This window comes from Emys orbicularis, chromosome 2, assembly GCF_028017835.1.
Source record: "Emys orbicularis isolate rEmyOrb1 chromosome 2, rEmyOrb1.hap1, whole genome shotgun sequence".
Taxonomy (NCBI): Eukaryota; Metazoa; Chordata; order Testudines; family Emydidae; genus Emys; species Emys orbicularis.
Genome location: NC_088684.1, coordinates 232,033,414 through 232,049,203, shown reverse-complemented (window position 1 = coordinate 232,049,203; position 15,790 = coordinate 232,033,414). Strand labels below are relative to the sequence as shown.

Sequence of the window (15,790 nt, the reverse complement as noted above, 5' to 3'; positions counted from 1 at the left end):
GCGGGGGGGGGGGGGGAAATGTTATATTTGTTTGTAACTTTATTTAACTTTTTTCAGTAACACATTGGGGGGGTGGGGAATTAAAAAGAGCTCATTTTTGTTTACCACATAAAACCAATTTGTGAGTGTGACCCCCCCCCATACATTAAAACACTTTTTTATATATTTAACACCATTATAAATGCTGGAGGCAAAGCGGGGTTTGGGGTGGAGGCCGACAGCTAGCAACCCCCAATGTAATAACCTTGCGACTCCCTGAGGGGTCATGACCCCCCAGTTTGACAATCCCTGGAATAATATTTTACACAATAATTAGCCCCATTTAAATCAGTGGGACTACTTGTGGAATAGGCTATGACACCTTATTTTTACTAACAGTAGCATTATCTGGTTCACAGAGGGGGACCCACAGTACAGGAGTTCACCAAGTGGTATAAACCAGTGGTTCACAACCAGGGGTACACAGAGGTCTTCCAGTGGGTACATCGACTCATCTAGATATTTGCCTAGTTTTACAATGGGCTACATAAAAAGCACTAGTGAAGTCAATACAAACTAAAATTTCATACGGACAATGACTTGTTTATAGTGCTCTATATACTAAACACTGAAATGTAAGTACAATGTTTATATTCCAATTGATTTATTTTATAATTATATGGTAAAAGTGAGAAAGTAAGCAATTTTTCAGTAATAGTGTGCTGTGACACTTTTGTATTTTTATGTCTGATTTTGTAAGCAAGTAATTTTTAAGTGAGGTGAAACTTGTGGGTACACAAGACAAATCAGACTCCTGAAAGGGGTACAGTAGTCTGGAAAGGTTGAGAGCCACTGGTCTAAGCAGTGCATTCACCTAAAGCTCATACAATCCCCATTGACTTTATTGAATGTCAGCACCTAAAAGGTACTGAGCACCCTCAACCCCATCTCATTGGAGTTGAGAGTTCTCAGCTACTTGCAGAATCAAGCCTTTAGGCCCTCATCCTACAGACACAGGTGCTTGACTGTACTATGTAAGTAACCCATTGAAATCAATGAGGCTATTCAAATTAATAACATTAGGCACATGCATAACTGTTTAGAGGATTGGAGTATGAAGTAGCAGAAGGTCTAATTGGCACAGAATTTGGCTCTGTAGGATAGATCTTTGCAGCATAAGGACATGATTCTGCTAATCTTTGCATGTTGAACTCTTGTGTTGATAGGAGTTGAGTAGGAGAGCAAGAAATCAGGATTGTGGTGTAAAACTGATAGAACTGGAGAAGGAAATTAACATAAAAATGCAAAACTCACTCTCAAAACCTATTTTGACTTTTTTGTCTCCAGAAAGCTAGTCACTGGAGAGGCTGACTGATTAATTGATTTGAATGAAGTTCTCCTGAGGCTAAAATTCATAGCTTTATTTAAAATTAAAAGGGAAAAAAAGAGCAAGAGCTTGCCTGTCAGGTGGGTTCTTTAAAGTTTTTTTTTTAATAATTATCCCATCTTTGCTATATTGCATATTATGCTAAAATTATGCTAGTAGTTCAAGCAAAACCAGTGCTGCAAAAAAATAAAAATACTGGCTTAAGATCCTAATCATGCAGATACTTATGCATGTGCTTAACTCTATGCCTAAAGTTAAGCATGTGCATAAGGGTCTGCAGAATCAGATTCTGATTTATTAACTATATTGCCCTCTCAGCTGCTCCCATCATTGCTGAAGGGGTCATTGCCTAAAGAGTAGCAAAGCTTTCAAGGCAGCAAAATGGTTAGTGACTGCAGGCATGGGGGGTATGCCAATTTGCTTAGAGCAGCAGAAATCTTGGAGCCATCTCTGACTACCTATGCACCTGAGAACCTAAAACCTCATGGTGACAAAATAACCTGCATCTTTGTTCACAGATCAGTTTCCCAATTTTCATATAAATTAACACTGATTTTTCCCTATATGTTGCATAACTTCCAATCAAAAAAATTGTTCCTAGTGTATATATTTACTTGTACATTAAAAAAAATGCACAAAATTTATTTTCCAAAGATACAGATTTAAGGAAAGCCTGCCTTCACTTCAACACTGTAAGGCATTCCATATTAAAGTTAGAATTCTCTTGAGTAATACACAGGTTCCTGATATCTAAAACCTATCATTTGGTCTGTTTGGGTTAGTCTACACTGGGGGTCAATGTAAGATACACAACTTCAGCTACGGGAATAGCGTAGCTGAAGTCGACGTATCTTATTTCGACTTACCTCGGGTCCTCACGGCGCGGGATCAACGGCCGCGGCTCCCCCGTCGACTCCGCTACCGCCGCTCACCCTGGTGGAGTTCCAGAATCGACGGTGAGCACGTTTGGGGATCGATATATTGCGTCTAGACGAGATGCGATATATCGATCCCTGATAGATCGATTACTACCCTCCAATTCGGCGGGTAGTCTGGACGTACCCTTTGTATCAAGCATATTCATTTCACAGATCACTACTCTCTTCCTTTAAATCTGTCCTCAAGGCCCACTTCTTCCATTATCCTTACAAGAAAATTAGTCAACTAGTAATTGGCTAAGACAAAGGGCAGTTTGGGAGACAGCTGATCCTAATTAAGACCCCAATCCTGCAAACATTGATGCAGATGCTTAATTTTGCTACTAAATTTTATAGGATTACTCATGGCAAATTTTTTTAGGCTTGGGACTTAGAACAACAGACAGGTGCAGGAGAAAAATACCTTAAGCATTTTTCTTAGTCATAGGTCTCTAATCTGTACAATCAGATCCTAACCCTATGCAGAGAACTATTAAAATCAGTAGATCTCTGTGTGGGTGCAGGGGTCCACAGCTCAGTTTGTAACCTCGCAGCCTTAAATATTAACCTTTACAGGCTGGGGACTGGAACTTTGTATGGACAGTGTCTAGCACATTGTGAGTGCTATAGTAATATAAATAATAAAATTGTACAGAGAAGCAGGAGACCAATACTCAGTAGAATGAGTACTGTGTACATGAATTACGTAAGGGGCTGATCCTGCATCATTAAAGTCAATGGGAGCTGCCCCATATGTTCAGTGGATGCAGGATCAAGCCCACAGTGAAACAAAACTGTAAATATCACTACTCTGTCAACACTTTCCTATAGCTGCTTTCTACAACTAGTCTACTATCACTAATAAATACATAAAAACAAAGATGTAGGTGCTTACTAAATTCTCTGGATTTCAGGGACTCCATGAGCTGGTGAGAACACAATTCCCACAGAAGTCAACAGGAGTTGGAAATGCTGAGCACACTTCTTAGGAGCCACTCAGTATCCCATAGATAATGATCCAGGTAATGCCTTTGACTAAGGCTTTGTCTACACTGGAACTTTGTCAGCAAAACTTTTGTTGTTCAGGGGTGTTTAAAAAAAACACGCACCCCGAACGACAAAAGTTTTACCGGTGTGAATAGCACTTTGTCAGTGAGAGAACGCTCCTGCCGACAAAGCTGCTGCCGCTTGTTCGGGTGGAAGTTTTGTCAGCGGGAGAGCTCTCTCCCGCCAACAAACAGCAGCTACACTGCGCGCCTTTTAGTGGCACAGCTGTAGCGGCACAGCTGTGTCACTAAAAGGATAGTATAGACCAGGGGTAGGCAACCTATGGCACGCGTGCCGAAGGCGGCACACGAGCTGATTTTCAGCGGCACTCACACTGTCCGGGGGGCTCTACATTTTAATTTAATTTTAAATGAAGCTTCTTAAACATTTTAAAAATCTTATTTACTTGACATACAACAATAGTTTAGTTATATATTATAGACTTATAGAAAGAGACCTTCTAAAAATGTATTACTGGCACGCGAAACCTTAAATTAGAGTGAATAAATGAAGACTCGGCACACTGCTTCTGAAAGGTTGCCGACCCCGGTATAGACAAAGCCTAAGTCACTCCTCCCTAGTATTTTAGGGCCTGATTTAGCAGGTGTTAAGCAGGCTTAACTTCTGATGATTTCACTGCAAGTTGAGGCAGTTCATCAAGTCAGGCCCATGATTAGTAACATACTCCTATGATCTATTCTAAACACTTTTTCAGACCCATCTTCTTACTACTTCTCTTCTTTTCAGAGAATCCGTTTTTTGTTCCCAAATTAACTAAGGGCCTGCTCCCGTAGACTTCAGTGATGCAGGATCAGGCCCTATATGCCAAAACTACTCCTTGTGTTTCCCTGTTCATGTTTGTCTGCCACAAATGTCCCTGAGCTTACTTTCCCCCCCTTCTCCAGTTTTGGCATCCAGTTACCTTTCTTTCTAGTGCATAAGAGAAACAAATCATGTTACCCCCGTGATAAACAGCTCTTTTAGAAAGAACTTTATGCCACCCAATCTTAAACCGAACTTCGCACCCGTTGATCTGTACGTTATTCCCTGATAAGCAGAAACTTCTATGCTTAAAATCTGTACCGTTCACTTTTTTTTAAACATCATCTTAATACAATTTTTAGAACTTTCAGAGTCCATTTCCCCACACTATATGTATGCCCCTCCCCCCCCCCCATCCTCCCAACTGTCTGGAAGAGTGTGGTTGAGTTATCTTGATGCTTCTTATAAAATTAGTTTCCCCCACCCATCAGCACATTTTGAAGTGCTATATCTTTATTATGAATAATATTTTGAATTTACTACACTTCTCATTCAGGCTTTTCAAAACATTCTACACAGATAATGATACTTGCCTATCTCCATTTTCCAGCTTGGAAAACTAAAACAGCAGGTAGTAAGGACTCATAACTCCCACTGAAATCTGTGGGGGAAGAATGTAAAAAAAAAAAAAAAAAATCAGGCCTGAAAGTGCTGCAGAGTTGGAAATACAACCCAGCTCTGCCTATACCTAATTTCTGCTATAACCACTAGATAAAAGTGCCTCCCTTATTAGGGCTCTACACTTGCAAAATACTTTTCACCCTCCCAAGCCACCAATTTTTTCTCTCCACTGTCCTCTGATTTTAAAAAGAATGTCTTATTATTTGTTGATAACATTATCTGTATTACTATTCTGAACTGTGTTTATGACTGACAAATGCGGCCATACTTTCTATGCCCACTAAAATGATACATCTCAATCATTTACATCATGAGGGCTTTATCTTCAAAAAAAAATAGGTGCGATTAATACTTTTGAAGAGTGCTGGAGGGTCAGGAATGGGAATTTACATTCCCTATCCACAGAAAAGGTGGCGTATGCAGAAGTGGTGCAACCTCTCACACCACCAGCTAATATGTCTCATTCTTTTTCTGGAATAATAACACTCCAACAGCCCTCCCACAATAGTACTGAGTCGCACGTTGTCAACAAAGTTTGGTCCTGTCCTGGAGAGTAATATTCAGGTACTGACTATACCAGTTGCTTTGGGTTTCTCAATTTTAAGCTCTTTGGGGCTGGTACCATATCTTCCTATGTGTTTTCATTCCCCAGCACAATCCTGACGGGGCCTGAGGCAAAACCTTAATACACACAATAATCAAGTGCCACTGTGCATTAGTGTTGGTCTTAAAACTGGACAGCAATGAGTTAAATATTTTATAGAAAAGTGTTGAAAATGACAAATTACTAATGAAACTTAATGTAATTAATTTTATATAGTGTCCTTGTATAAACATAAGAACGTAACAACGGCCATACTGGGTCAGGCCAAAGGTCCATCTAGCCCAGTATCCTGTCTTCAGACAGTGGCCAGTACCAGGTGCCCCAGACGGAATGAACAGAACAGGTAATCATCAAGTGATCCATCCACTGTCGCCCATTCCCAGCTTCTGGCAAACAGAGGCTAGGGACACCATCCCTGTCCATTCTGGCTAATAGCCATTAGCTATAAAGAAGTTCCAAATGGTTTACACAGTTGATTACTGTGAAGCACTCACCAGCAGTGCTTCCTAGTGGTCAGGCCAGGGTGTGGCAGGTTCTCTTCCTATCCTGGAGGGGGAAGAACTGGGCGGGAAGAGGTGGGGCAGAGCGGGGGTGGGAAGAAGCAGGGCAGGGTGGGGCACTGGGGGAAGGAGTGGAGTGGGGGCAGGAGCACCCCCGGTAGATTAGAAACTCGGCGCCTATGGTATAGCCCCAGCATATAGCAGTCTGTCCTTTTTGCAACTCAGCCTTCCAGCCAGATCACACATTCGTGTCTGCCTTTCAGGGGAGACATAAAGAGTTAAATAATGTGCAAGTCTTCAGAAGTCATCAAGGGCTTCCAGGCTCCCCCCTTGAGTCAGGATCTTTGGGTCTGCACCCTTAACGCCTTCAGGATCTTCCCCAACTAAGTTCCCTGTTGAAGTATAGACTTCTGCCATTGTCCACTCTTTAGGGGCCCAACCTCTTCATTGGGTGCCAATCCAGGGCCCAATGGTGGACAGCTAAGATCTGTACCTTGGGGTGCTATGCAGCAACCTTCCTGGATCACTTCCTACCGGTGTCCCCCCAGCGTAAAGCACTGAATACAAAATTAAAGCTTCTGACCTTCACCAGTCCCTTCTTTGCAGGCTTGGTCAGGTCAATATCTCCAAGCCTCAGGCAGCAAGAGCTCCTGGGGTACTCCTTCCCAAGAGCTTCCTTCCACTGCCTGCCTCTGAGCTGCTCTACTTCCCTGTTGAAGTTCCACCTCCAGCTTGTGTAGGCTTTACAGGTGCGGCAGGGTGGGGCCACCTGGGCCTACAGCTGCTTTTTAACCCTTTCTTCTCCCGTGTGGGGTTTGTATGCCCATCGCATACCCTCTGCCTCAAAATAGGATCCAGGATTGTATCCTCTGCTCTCCTTCTTGGGGGGAGGGAGAAGGGGGGGAAGAGAGAATCAGCATTTTGGTGGGCTGTCCCACCTCAGTGGAGTACCTGAAAACTATATAGCTGTAAGGAGAGGTACCACTGCATAAAATTCTTGGGTCGACATCCTTCATGATGTTCAACCAGCGAAGAGGTGTGTGTTCAGTTACTAATGAGAAGGGGTTTGCCAACAAATAGTACCTTAAGATATCCATAGCCCATTTCACAGCTAATGGTTATTTTTCTGTGTCTGAATAGGCTTCCTCCTGGGGGAACACTTTTCTACTTATATAGAGAATTGGGTGTTCCTCTTCCTGCCTCCTGGGAAAAGACAGTTCTACATCCTTCAGCGGAGGCATCTGTTTGTAGTGTGAACATTTTGGAAAAATCTGGGTGAAAACTTACCAGTTCCTGACACAGAGAGTCTTTTAGATTCCAAAATGCTCTGTCGCAGACTCCAGATGAAATGATTTTCTTAGGACTGGTATCCTGCACAAGGAGGGGTGCTGCAGTCATGGCAAAGTCTGGTACAAAATGCCCATAATCGTTTGCTAGGCCCAAAAACTGTCAGACCTGTTTTATTTTTGTCAGGTTGCTAAGGCCTGTAGTTTGCCAATGGTCGTAACTTGCCCCTTCCTATGGTATAACTAAGATAAGTAACTTCCAGTTTGCCATCTTGCTTGGTTCACGGTGAATCCTGTACACCTTGCTGGGTCCACAGTGAATCCTGTACCCCTCAGAATCTGTAGGATGGAGATAACATGTCATATGTGGCTGTTCCATTTACAGCTGTAAATCACAATGTCATCGGTATATACTGCAGCATATTGACCATGTTGTTACAGCACATGCTCCATGTGCCATTGGAAAGTGGCTGCTGCCCCATGGAGGCAAAATAGCATAGCTCGCAATTGGTACAGAACGAATGGGGTGGAGAAAGCTGTCTTTTCCTGAGACTCTGAGGTCAGAGGGACCTGCCAATATGCCTTCCTGAGGTCTAGGGTGCAGATATGGTTGGCAGCTTCCAGCCTTTCTAGTGAACTAATCTACTCTGGGCATAGGGTAGGCATCAAACTTTGATTTATAGTTACCTTTCTGAAATCAAAAAGAATAGGTTGTCCCATCTGGTTTCGGTACCAGCACAATAGGACTTCACCAGCACTGCAAGACTCTTCCACTACCCCTGGTCTAACATGGCTCATAGCTCCTCTTGGACGGTGTCACACATCTTTCACGGGAGTGGTTGTGGGTTTTCAAGGACCAATTTGTGATGGGTCCCCCCCTGGGGTGCCTGGAACTGGGGTACCACTGAGCCCTCTGACTCATCAGTCTGAGCTCCCTTTCACACTCTGTTGCTGTGACAAGCTGCAGACCCACTCCCAGTCCTACACTTCCACCAGCATTCACACAGGCAGGGACACACCCAGCTGCAGTTATATGCAGGCTCTCTGACCAGCCACTGCATGAAGCAACAATAGAGAGGCTACAGCCAAGATAACCCCCAGCTCCCCAGGCATGCTCCCCCCACCCCACTGGAATATAAACCCAAAATTATACCGTTTTGTGCTGCATGGGGAACTATACAGAGTAAGCTCATAGAGTTCACCCTTCCCTCAATGTGGAGAGGAAATGCAACAGCCTTTGCCCCTTGAGCTAAGATTCCCAAGCACTTCAGTCCAAACTTACTGTTTTAGATTAAAACATAAAATAAGTTTATTTACTACAAAAAGATAGATTTTAAGTTATTATAAGTGATAGCAAAGAGATCAAAGCAGATTACCTAGTAAATAAACAGAAACACTAACTTAGGCCTAAAATATTAGAAAGATAGGATATGAATTAGCAAATTCTCACCCTGACTGATGATACAAGCAGGCTTGCAGATTCTCAAGGGACAAGCTACATTTGCTTTGCAGCTTGGGATCCCCACCGCCGTTCCAAGTCCTTTTCGTTAGGAGCTTCTCTTAGTGGTTCAGTTGTGGGAGAGTGAAGAACCACAGATGATGTCACTCCCTGCCTTATGTAGCTTTAGCATATGGTGGGAACCCTTTGTTTCAAACTTGGTTCCCAGACCAGTTTGTGGTAAAATACAGACATCCCAAAATGGAGTCCATAGTCATGTGGGGTGGTCACAGGCCCTTGCATACCTTGTTGAGTCATAGCAGCCATTACTTACAGGCAGTCTGGAACATTCTCAGGAAGGCTTACCAGGTGGGGAATAAGCTTCTCCTAAGGCCTATTGTTATTCCTAATGGCCCATTACCTTGAATAGGCCCTTGACAGCCAGCTATCTAGACTGGAAACATTTTACTTAGTGGGTGTCACCCAAGTGTGGCTACATTTGAAATACAGATACATAGTCAATATTCATAACTTCGGATACAAAAATGATACATGCATACAAATAAGATAACCATATTCAGCAAATCATAACTTTTCCAATGACACCTTACATGCCCCGTCTCGTACAAAATGCATCATAATTGTGCCATAATCATATCATAATAATATCACTATGAAGAATATGGGGTGTAGTATCACACCATTGTCCTGGTTCTGTGGCTGTGTGATGATAAGCCAGGTTAGTGTTTCTCGGAAAGGTTGAAAATACTGCAGGGAAGGATTCAATCTGCTGCTTCATTTGGGCTGTCTGTTCTGATTGAAGCTCTTCTCCCATCGGTATGGCTCAGGATTTTGGGGTTATGGGTGCTTGAGGGCGTGGCCTAGGTTTGGGTGGATAGGATATTAGAAGGAGACCTTCTTGATCTTTCCAGGCTTTCGAAAGGTTAACGTCGTACACTTATTTCCTTTTTCTTCCCTAGCTGTCAGATTTCATAGTTGACCAGTCCCACCTGTTTCATGACCTTGAACAGCCCCTGCCACCAGACCAATAATCTTTACTCTGAACTCAACAGCAATAATAGTACCTGGTAAATTCTAGTACCAGGTCTAAATTCTCATAGATGGTCCCTTGGTTATAGGCCTTTCTTGGTTCTGTTGGGCTTTCAATAATTTTTCTTTTGAAAAGTCCCCTAAAGTCTTAAGCCTGTCTCACAACTGGAGTATGTACTACATTCATCACCTTTGGTCTTTGTTCCTCCTATGCTTCTCAGAGGAGGTCTAAAATCCCATGAGATTTGCGCTCCTATATGGAAGGCAATGGGAGAATCCCATGGATGCTTGTGGAACCTCTCTGATGGCAAACAACAGTGGTGGAAATAACTGGCAGGGGTTTGATGCTACAAATTTCCTCAGCATCTTTTCAGCATCCGATTAAACTGCTCAACCAATCCATCCATTTAGGGGTGGTAAACTGAGGTACTTAGTGTCTTAACCCTTAACAGATCACCACAGCTCTTTCATCAAACACGACACAAAATTAGTTCCTTGATCTGTCAGGATCTCTTTTGGTATACTTGAGCAAATAATTTCATAAATTCTGCTATGATGGTTGCCGCATTTATAGAGCAGAGAGGGATGGCTTTGGATACTGGGTTGTGTGATCTAGAACCGCCAGGATATGCTGGTACCCTGCCTCTTTTCTCCTGCAGTCCCACTAGGTCCATCCCAGTTCTTTCAAATGGTATCTCCACTAAGGGGCTTTCAGGGTCTTCTTGGGTCGAGCCGTTTGCCATGACACACAATAATCCTTGACTTCATGTGCACTCCCAGCCAATAGCTCCTATTCATCACCTGCTTGAGTGTTTTATTCACCCCCAAGTGAATGCACATGGGGTCAAGTGAGTGATCCATAACACTTCTCTTTGATACCTTCTTGGCATGAGGAGCTGTATTGTCATCTCTTTGATTTGGTGGTCCTGTTCCAGCCGATATAACTGTTCTCTCCTAAATTCAAAATAGAGCCATTGTTTTAGCAGCTGAGTATCCCCTTCTTCACCATTGTTCATTGCCACTTGATCATAGACCCACCTTAGCATCTGGTCATCTCTCTGTTCTCTTATGAAATCTTCATCTCTGGCTAGAAGCTCTACATCTAATGGGCATTTGGTCTCATTCTTTCGGATAGAGGGAGGGCCCCTTGTCCAGCAAGAGGTACCTCTGTTTCACCTAATCCCACCAGTTACTTTCATCCCATGCCTTGGGACAGGCTGTTCCCCTGGCCCCAGTATAGCTACACCCCGTCGTCTGAGAAGGAAATTGGTCAGCAGCCATGTAATTGTCCATTAGATTTACATCTTCTGTCAATGTCTCGTGTCGATGCCTCACCACCCAATCTCTTCCCCCAGCTGGGAGGCTCTGGGTAAACTGTTCTATTATTATTTGCTCAGCCATCTTAACCCTGGTCCTCATCTCTGCACCAGCAGCATATCTTGAGTTTCTGGCCACTACCCAGCGCTGGAACCCTGGTGGATATCTGTGACTGCGGAAACAATGACAATGTTTCAGCCACTATAGGGAACATGCCGGGGGGGGGGGGGGGAGACCTAAATAATCCAAAATGGTGGCTTTGACACGAATATAGTCGTGTGTGGTGACTGGGTCAAGTCCCCAGTAGGCAGCCTGGGATGCTCTCATCAAGTATGGAGCCAGCAAAATAGCCCAATGTTTGGGCAGCCATTGTGCTGCAGTTGCTGCCCATTTGAATGTAACCAAAAATGCTTCAGGTTCATCCTCTGGCCCAATCTTTCTTAACTTCCCTGGTATTGTAGTGGCCAGGCTTGCATTAGGTGCTCCTGTGGAAGGATTCGCCGCCGTCCCTGCGGATGTACCGGTATCAACACCTGTTGAACAAGACACTGTTATTGTTCTTGTTGCTGTACGACCAGCTCTTGAACAAGCTGCTGTGGTTGTATTGCTTGTTGCTGCTGCTGGGCACCCATCCGCTGTAATAGTTGGTGGTGTGCTGTTGCTCCGCCTGTTGCTGCTGGTTATCTGTCACCCACTTCAACAGCTTCTCCATGTCTATCTTCTTGTTATTTCTGTCTAGTTGGTGAGGTAAGGTTTTTTTGTTTTTTGTTTTTAAATTAGATAATCCCCTATAGCAGAGCTGGGGTTAGTTTGTCCACATTCTGCATCAGTTGTGAAGGGAAATACTCACCGTGCCTCCTAGTGGTCAGACCAGGATGTAACAAGCTGCCTTCCACCCAGTCATTCCCCTTTCTCACTATAGCTCTGCCTCATACGAGTCTGTCCTTTTTGTGACACAGCCCTCCAGCTGGGTCACACATTTAAGTCCACCCTTTTCAGGGTACATATAAATAGTCCAATAATGTGGAAGTCTTCAGAAGTCAGTAAGGGCTTTAGGGCTTCCCCCTTGTGTTAGGGTCGGGACCTTTACACGTTCAGGATCTTCCCCAACTAGATTCCCAGCTAAGGGATAAACTTTGGTCATTATTCCCTCTTTAGGGGCTGGTAGGGGAGCCCAGGTCCACCCTCTCCACTTGATTGCAATCCAGGACCCAGTGGTAGGCTGTTGAGACCTGCACTTTGGGGTGCTGTGTAGTTGCCTCCCTGGATTGCCTCCTACCAATGTCCCCTTTTCCCCCAGGGTAAAGTAAAGAACCAGAACACAAACATAAAATTTCTGACTTTCAAAAGTCACCAGTCCCTCCTTTGCAGACTTGGTCAGGTCAGTGTCTCCAAGCCTCAGCCAGCAAGATGGACTACTCCTTCCCAAGAGCATAGGTCTGCTCCCTTCCACCATCTTCCTCCCTCTGAGCTTCTGTGCTTCCCTTTTTAAGATCTGCCTCCAGCTTGTGCAGGCTTTGCAGGTGTGGCAGGGTGGGTCCAGAACTACTCCATAGCCCTTTCTTCTCCTGTGTGAGGTTTGTATATCCCATCACAACTACCAATGCTTTTATGTGGGCAAAAAGCTTAAATGAGGTGCCATTTGGAGAGAAGAGTAGAGTGTAAGAAAAAGGACCTGAAATTTAGAAGTGGTAATGAGGTAAAGAAGTATTTTTTAGAAATAATTACAGTGACCTGGAGAATGGAAGGATACACTACTAAAGGGAAAGGAAAGCTTGAAGAGAGTTGTGTGAATCCTAAGTTAAAGAGACAAAGGGGGAGGGTGATAGAAGGAAGTCGTGGAGGTAGCAGATGGTGGGATGGAGCAAGTACATGCAGAGTTTTGGAAAGTCAGGATGGAACAATTATCTGAGTTTGGAGTAAGATAAACTCCAAATGGACATGACAGTACAGGGTTGCTAGTAGATAATGCTATACATGAAGATGTAGAAGTATGTTACTTCTACATTGTTACACTATAAATAAATAAAACCCATACCTAACTAGCAAATGATTAGCATAACATCTGGTGTGGCAGGTAGGGCTATGTGCTAAATTAGGCTCTGATCCTCCCATGCTCTACTTGAAAACAATGGGGCTACTCATAGTAGTAAAGTAAAGTGTTTGCACAATCGGGGCTTTAACCCCAATCTTGCAACTTTTTCTGTTCAGGCAGTCTGCCTGCATGGAACAAGTTACAGGATAATTTAAAGTTGTGATATTGTTTAAATATTTCTTTCCTTAGTCATATTTCTATTGTGCATGTTGGAGAAGGCTTGGTGGCACAGTTTAGTGGAGACATAGTTCAAATCGTTTCTAAGGTTACAGATAATAACAAATAATACTGAAAATAAATTTTTGCAGTGCACCTCACAAAACCACTGCATAATTTAGCAATGCTGGCAATTTCTGCTGGTTCCAGCCTGCAATAACAGGGTTGCTGCAAATCAGTAATGAGGTGTGTTGGCAAAGCTGTGTAGAAGGCTTGCCGAATCCAGCTCATACCGAGCTGGATCCTATGTCAGTGGAAGCCTTTCCATTGACTCAATGGGAATTGGATCAGGTCCTCCAGGGTACATCTGGCTGAAGTCAGTGCTATTCTTCCCAAATTTTATGGGTACCTTCCACTAAATTCATTCAGAAACTTTTTTAAGTACGTGCATAAACAGTCATTTCATTTTTCATGGTAACTTGCTTCATGGAAAACATTTTCCATGCTTCACACCATTTTGCACTAATTCAGTATGATTATACTAGTTTCACATCAGTTGATTAAAAAACTTGCAGCACATACAGTTGCATTCTGTCTCTGAAGCAGAATATTAACGATTTCCAAATTAAATGTTTTCTCAATTTTTATCTAATACAGTAAATAATTTGGCTTCTATTTCGTTTCATAGTTTATATGTACAAATATGTGAAGGAATATGTGCAGATTGGAACAGATTTTACTTTTCAGCACTAAAGAATTTTTGAGAGAGCCTCCATTTCAGTGGTTTTATTTCCAGGGGATGTGAGATGTTTACACTAAGCCAGCTTGACTATATCTGTTATGCACTTCATCTGATCCCTCTTAAACAAATATATACTCACCTTTAGTCTTGTATAACACTTTTATCTGAAAAACCCAAAGGCCCATATCCTCACATGTATTCAGATGCCTAACTACCACTGGAGTTAGGCACAGGAATACCTTTGAGGATCTGGGCCAAAGTGCTCTACAAAGGTGGATAAGTATTAATCCAATTTTATAGTTCTGTATGTAAATGAGATACCCAGAGATGAAGTGGCTTGCAAATAGTGAGTTAGAAGATGATTTTGGACTAGTGTTCCCAGTATCTTCTCTAATCATGAGACCATGATGCAGGGTCATGGTGACGTGGTTAGCCAAAAGAGAAAAGCTCAAAAGGTTTGTGATGCAATCCAAATCTTGAAATGTACATTTAGTAGAGGTGAAAGGGATTAAATTTGTTTTGCAAAGTATTTTGAAAATTTTACCTCCTTTCCTTTCACCTGTTTTTGTTATTTCATCTGTGTCACCCAAATTAATGAGGTTTGGTTCATTGTGCAGATGAATTTAATTTCAGTGCAAGCAAAAATAGTTTGGTGGCTATTTCAGAAGCTCTTTTGGTAGGTTGGGGAGAGAAAGCACAAAAAGAAAGCACAAGGCAAAAAAAAGGAAAGATCAAGGGAAAAAATCATAGGAGAGGGGAGCACAGACAGGGCTGGCAAGACATGTGAACCCATTTCAAAGTTTGAAGGGGATAAGACCTAAAACCTCAATTCTGCAATTGATTCTGCATAGGCAAACCCACGTGTAGCCTACAGCAGGGCTCCGTACAGGCTTAAGGCTCTGCCATGTGGATCCCATTTCAGGACTGAGACATATTTGACTGAATAGATTTCCATCTCATGTAGTTATCTTCTAATGAACAGGCACACTGAATCTATACTGTCCCTTCATTAGCTTCACATCTTCATGTCTCACCACTAAACAGTCATTTTAAGTCTATTTTTATAAAGTTTAAAATTCTTTATTTAGGAAAAAATAAATGTCGTCTTCAATGGATTGCTTTTTATCTCATTTAGGTTTGGTAAGTCCCCTAGATGCTTAGACTTCTTGGGTGCTAGGAGAAGGCCTTCCACTGCAGTAACTGAACGTTATAATCATTTACTAGTAGTATTGTAGTTGCAATGTAGTAGTTGACTGTAGTAACTTAAATGTAGTGACTTGTCTGAGGCTAGACTTCCACCATTGTCTCGCTGTTCTGGGTTGCTGAAGTCTGATAATATCCTAATGCTCCTTGGAAGTCAAAAGGCCTGTGTTTGAAGCACCTTGCAGTTGCTCCCCTGATGCTTAGAGGGTGACAAACCCTTTGCTCCTGACAGTCTACTCTCAAATAGCAAGGAAATCCTAGTATGATCATTTATAGCTTTCTATAAACTGGAATATAAATGCTTGCTTCAGAAGCACATATGCTAACACTGGAACAACACAGAGAAGATTATCATGACCCTTGCACAAGGATGACATAAATTTGTGAAGCAGTTTAAAGACAAAATATTATTACAGTACTGGATGTTATAATATTGCAGTTATACTTGGAAATGGTTTTGGGTTTTTTTTGGTTACATGTCTAAGAAAAAAGAAGAGAGTAATTGCAACAATAAAAAGGAATGTTAGGCAGTACCGCCATCGAAACAGAAAAAAAAAGTAATTAAAAAAATGCTGTTTCGTCTTTGCTGTCTGCCATTGAATGTTGGCTGTATATGAGGCCTCTCA

The 15,790-nt window shown here is 42.7% G+C and overlaps 1 non-coding gene across 1 annotated transcript; it reads left to right on the top strand.

The window, feature by feature from the left end:
* Nucleotides 1-15,466: 15,466 nt before the first annotated feature.
* On the top strand, nt 15,467-15,576 carry LOC135875333 (U6 spliceosomal RNA). Its single transcript, XR_010561209.1, has one exon. It is a non-coding gene; the product is annotated as a U6 spliceosomal RNA (small nuclear RNA).
* The last annotated feature ends 214 nt before the right edge of the window (nt 15,577-15,790 follow it).